We start from the raw sequence: 6,000 nt of genomic DNA, 5'->3' as shown, positions 1-6,000 counted from the left end.
TTGAGGAACCTCCATACTGTTTTCCAGAGTGGCTGCCCCAGTTTGCATTCCCACCAGCAGTGCAAAAGAGATCCTCTTTCTCCGCATCCTTGCCAACATCTGTTGTTGCCTGAGTTGTTAATGTTAGCCATTCTAATAGGTGTAAGGTGGTATCTCATTGTGGTTTTGATTTGTATTTCCCTGATGATTGATGTCGAGCATTTTTTCCTGTGTCTGTTGGCCATATGGAGGTATTCTTTGGAGAATTGTCAATTCATGTCTTTTGCCCATTTTTTCACTGGATTATTTGCTTTTTGGGTGTTGAGTTTGATAAGTTCTTTATAGATTTTGGATACTAACCCTTTATCTTATATGTCGTTTGCAAATATCTTCTCCCATTCTGTTGGTTGCCTTTTAGTTTTGCTGATTGTTTCCTTCGCTGTGCAGAAGCTTTTTATTTTTATGAGGTCCCAGTAGTTTATTTTTGCTTTTGTTTCCCTTGACTCCGGAGATGTGTTGAGTGCGACTGCGGCCAAGGTCAAAGAGGTCTTTGCCTGCTTTCTCCTCAAGAATTTTGATGGCTTCCTGTCTTACGTTTAGTTCCTTCATCCATTTTTAGTTTATTTTTGTGTATGGTGTAAGAAAGTGGCCCAGGTTCATTTTTCTGCATGTCGCTGTCCAGTTTTCCCAGCACCATTTGCTGAAAAGACTGTCTTTATTCCGTTGGATATTCTCTCTTGCTTTGTCAAAGATCAGTTGGCCATACGTTTGTGGGTCCGTTTCTGAGTTCTGTATTCTGTTCCATTGACCTGAGTGTCTGTTTTTGTGCCACAGCATATCACACTTTTAAAAATCCCAGTCTAGGGGCACCTGGGTGGCTCAATGGGTTGAGTGTCCGACTTTGACTCAGGTCATGATCTCACAGTTTGTGGGTTCGAGCCCCACATCAGGCTCTGTGCTGACAGCTCGGAGCCTGGAGTCTACTTCAGATTCTGTGTCTCCCTCTATGTCTGCCCCTCTCCCACTTGCATTCTATCTCTCTCTCTCAAAAATAAACATTAAAAAAAATTTTTTTAATCCCAGTCTAACACATCTTCTGTATTTGTTTCTCTCTTTTGCTCATTTTCTTTTAGTGACTGACTTGGTGACCTCTTCCTTTGTCAGACCTTCAGTGCCTTTAAGAAGTCCTTCCACATTTTAGCTTTTTCAAACTGGAGAGTTTGTCTGAACAAACTGGTTTCTCATATCCCTGGAAAAATAGGAACTAAAAATTCTATTAGTCCTGTTTTTCTATTTCCTTTAATGGATTTATACCCACCACTTTATTTTATTGCAGAGCCTGGGTTGACATTTTTAAATAACTGTTTCAAGGCCCTATCGTTAAACCAGCTATTGCTGGAGGAAAACAGCTGACAATTAGAATTTAGTTACTTTTCTTCAACACTGTAGTTCATTTTGAGCCAGTGATTTTAATCTTACCAGACAAAACATTTATGTCTAGTTACCTGATCAGTAACACTATGTGTATATCTATAGATATAGATATAGATATAGATATAGATATAGATATACACACTAAGAAATAATATATACATTTTTTGGTTTCTGTAAAGGAGAATGCTAGTCATACTATTATCATCTAGACTTATTAGCAAAGTATTATTTTTTGTGTCAGAATAATGGGTTCTTTTCCTCTTATTTCTAAGTATCAGTCTTTTATGCTTATAAGATAGAAAACAAAATTATTGTGGAATATTATAGTGAATCAGTTCTCCAGGTGATTTAAAAACTGCAACCATTGGATTGAAAACCACTAGGCTAAAAAAGCAAAAGAACTAAAATCGGTTCAGGGAAAGGTGTGTGTGTGTGTGTGTGTGTGTGTGTGAGAGAGAGAGAGAGAGAGAGAGAGAGAGAGAGAGAAATTCGTTACCCACAAATATTCTGTAGTGCCCCTTCTTTAATTTGGCCATGAATTATTTGGTCTATCTTCTATCAAGAAGTGGCATTTATGATTCCTTTTCTTGAATCTGGGTGGGTTCTGTGACTCTTAGCAGATAGAGTATGGCAAAAATGGCACTATATTTCTTTTTAAGCCTGGGCCTTAAGAGACTGGCAACTGCATTCCTACCCTTTTTGGAATAATCCCTGTGTGGAAAGCCAGCTAATGTGTATAACTACTTTGAGGCCTTGATGCTGTGAAAAACAAGTCACACAGAAGACCACCTATAGGTAGTCTGGTTGGTGACCGCAGCCTAGCCGACAGCCAGCAGCAACGGTAGACCATATGAGCAAGCCATTTTGGACATCTCTCCCAGTCAAGGCTTCATTATGACCCCAGCCTGAGCTGCATTCTGACTGCAACTTCATGAGAGATCTCAAGTGAGAACTGCCAGGATAGCCTGCAGTACAGTGGGAGGTAGTAACAAATTATTGTCTTAAGGTACTAAGTTTGAGAATAGTTTGTTACACACCAATAAATACCCAAAGCAAAAATTGTTACTTGGAAGGAAGATAATATTGTAATAAAACTCAGCGCATATGGCATTGGTGTTGGCACCAGGTAGTGGGGCAGAAGGTGGAAAGTGCCCAAGGGGCTTGTTAATGAATACAGAAGAAGACTTTTGTGACAGCTTAAAGGACAGGGAGACAAATATTATTGGAAGCTGGAGAAAGGGGGCTTCTTGTGAAATGACAGAAAGATTGGCTACATTTTTGCCTATAGTAACATAGAAAATAGAAAATGAATCTCACCAAGGTTAAGTCTGTCTGGGAAGGTTTTTCAGACATTATAGAGAGTTACAATTGACATCTTATAAATACCTGTGCTACAATACAGGAAGAAATTGATGAACTAAAGGAACAATTAAGTTCTTAAGCAGAATTTAAAGAAAATATAGTGGCGACTGGGTGGCTCAGTCGGTTAAGCATCCAACTTTGGCTTAGATCATGATCTCGGAGACCGTGAGTTTGAGCCCCACTTCAAGCTCTGTGCTGACACCTCAGAGCCTGGAGCCTGCTTCAGATTCTGTGTCTCCCTTTCTCTCTGCTCTTCCTCCCCCCTCTCCTCTCTCTCTCTCTTTTTCAAAAATAAACATTAAAAGGCCATATACCTTAGTATGTGTTAAATGTGCTAGAACTCCATGAATAAACCGTTCCTTCTTGACTTCCTTAGAGGCACTTCCTCCACTCCCAGGGTGCTGGAATGATAACTCTCCTTCAGCTCTTCCCACTATCCTAGTACTGTCGTTTCTTTTTATCCTTTACACTGAGAAGACAGAAGGAAGCATTATTTCCTACAAATAAGTTTATGAAATGGATCACTAGAAGAATAAAAGAAAACTTGTTTTCATGTGTGCAACCAGGATATTAATAGTTTTTAATTAGATAAAACAACGATTTGCACAAAGGCACCAGGTGGCCAGATCATGGGGCCAGGTACTAGAATTCTGAATGCAATTCTATTCCACTGAAACTGTTTCCCAAACTCATCTGCAGACCATCTGCATTACGCTTACCTGGTGGTACTTGTTAAAACAACATGTGATTTTGGTCTTCACTCCAGCCATGGTGAATCGATATTTCTAGAGGTGGTCCTGGGTATCTAAGAATTCTAACAAACTCCTCCCCCCACCCCGGGAAAAGCTTATACATATTACAATTTAACAGTCACTTCTCAAATAATATTAAGTCCACAAAACTTTAATTTCAACTGTAAAGTTCACCTTGGTTTCTTTATCTGTAAAGTGAAAATTTTCTTAGATAATATCTGAAGTCCTTTTAAGATCTGAAAGTAAATATTGTATAATTGCTGGGTTGTAGGTTAGTTCTATTTTAAACTCCTTGAGGAACCTCCATATTGTTTTCCAGAGTGGTTGCACCAGTTTGCATTCCCACCAACAGTATAAGAGGGTTCCCCTTTCTCTGAATCCTTGCCAATGTCTGTTGTTGCCTGTGTTGTTAATTTTAGCCATTCTGGCAGGTGTGAAGTGATAGCTTATTGTAGTTTTGATTTGTATTTCCCTAATGGTGAGTGATGTTGAACATCTTTTCATGTGCCGTCCGGATGTCTTGTTTGGAAAAATGTCTATTCGTGTCTTCTGCTTATTTCTTAACTGGATTATTTGTTTTTTGGGTGTTGAGTTCTTTATAGATTTTGGATACTAACATTTTATCAGATATGTCATTTGCAAATATTTTCTCCCATTCCGAAGGTTGCCTTTTAGTTTTGTTGATTGTTTCTTTCACTGTGCAGAAGTTTTTCATCTTAATGAAGTTCCAGTAGTTCGTTTTAGCTTTTATTTCCCTTGCCATCAGAGATATAGCTGGTAAAAAGTTGCTATGGCTGATGTCAAGGAGGTTGCTGCCTGTGTTTTTCAGGATTTTGATGGTTTCCTGTCTCACATTTAGGTCTTTCATCCATTTGAATTTATTTTTGTGTATGATGTAAGAAAGCGGTCCAGTTTCATGCTTTTGCATATTGCTGTCCAGTTTTCCCAACACCATTTGTTGAAGAGACTTTTTTCCATTGGATATTCTTTCCTGCTTTGTTGAAGATTAGTTGGCCATACATTTGTAGGTACATTTCTGGGTTTTCTGTTCTGTTCCATTGATCTGTGTGTCTGTTTTTGTGCCAGTTCCATACTGTTTTGATCAGTACAGCTTTGTAATATTACTTGAAGTCTGGAATTGTGATGCCTCCAGCTTTGCTTTGCTCTTTCAAGGTTGCTTTGGCTGTTCAGAGTCTTTTGTGGTTCCATACAAATTTTCAGATTGTTCGTTCTAGCTCTCTGAAAACTGCTGGTGGTGTTTTGATAGGAATTGTATTAAAGTATGTAGATTGCTTTGGGTAGTATAGACATTTTAAATATATTTGTTTTTCTAACTCATGAGCATGGAATATTTTTTAATTTCTTTGTGTCATCTTCATTTTCTTTCATAAGTGATCTATGGTTTTCAGAGTACAGATCTTTTACCTCTTTGGTTAAGTTTATTTCTCCTAGGTATCTTATGGGTTTTGGTGCAATACAAATGGGATCAATTTCTTGATTTCTCTTCCTGCTGCTTCATTATTGGTGTATAGAAATGCAACAGATTTCTGTACATTGATTTTGTATCCTGTGACTTTACTGAATTCATTTATCAGTTTCAGTAGTTTTTTACTGGAGTCTTTTGGTTTTCTATGTAGAGTATCATGTTATCTGCAAATAGTTGAAGTCGGACTTCTTCCTTGCTGATTTGGATGCCTTTTACTTATTTTTTGTTGTCTGATTGCTGAGACTAGGACTTAGTACTATGTTAAATAACAGTGGTGAGAGTGGACATCCCTCCTTGTTCTGACCAGAGACGACAAGCTCTCAGGTTTTTCTCCATTGAGGATGATATTAACTGTGGGTTTTTCATATATGTCCTTTTTTATGTTAATGTATGTTCCCTCCACCACTAGGTGTTAACCCAAAGGATACAAAAATACTGATTCAAAGGGACACATGCACTCCAATATTTATAGCAGCATTATCAACAATACCCAAATTATGGAAAGAGCCCAAATGTCCATCAATTGATGAATAGATAAAAGAAGATATGGTGTATATGTGTGTGTACACAGACACACAAACACACAGTAGAATATTACTCAGCCATAAGAAAGAATGAAATCTTGGGGCGCCTGGGTGGCTTAGTTAAGTGTCCAACTTCAGCTCAGGTCATGATCTCACGGTTTGTGGTTCGAGCCCCGCATCGGGCTCTGTGCTGACAGCTCAGAGCTTGGAGCCTGCTTTGGATTCTGTGTCTCCCTCTCTCTCTGCCCCTCCCCTGCTCGTGCTCTGTCGCTCTGTCTCTCTCTCTCTCAAAAGTAAATAAACATCAATAAACATTTTTTAAAAATTTTTTTAAAAAAGAAAATGAAATCTTGCCATTTGCAATGCTGTGGATGGAGCTAGAGAGTATTATGCTAAGCAAAATAAGTCACAGAAAGACAAATACCATATGATTTGACTCACGGAATTCAAGAAAGAAAACAGA

Source organism: Lynx rufus, unplaced genomic scaffold (genome assembly GCF_022079265.1).
Source record: "Lynx rufus isolate CCGP_SWC_20201006 ecotype Redwood Valley unplaced genomic scaffold, mLynRuf1.p SCAF_10, whole genome shotgun sequence".
Taxonomy (NCBI): domain Eukaryota; kingdom Metazoa; phylum Chordata; class Mammalia; order Carnivora; family Felidae; genus Lynx; species Lynx rufus.
Note: the sequence above shows the minus strand (reverse complement) of the source record.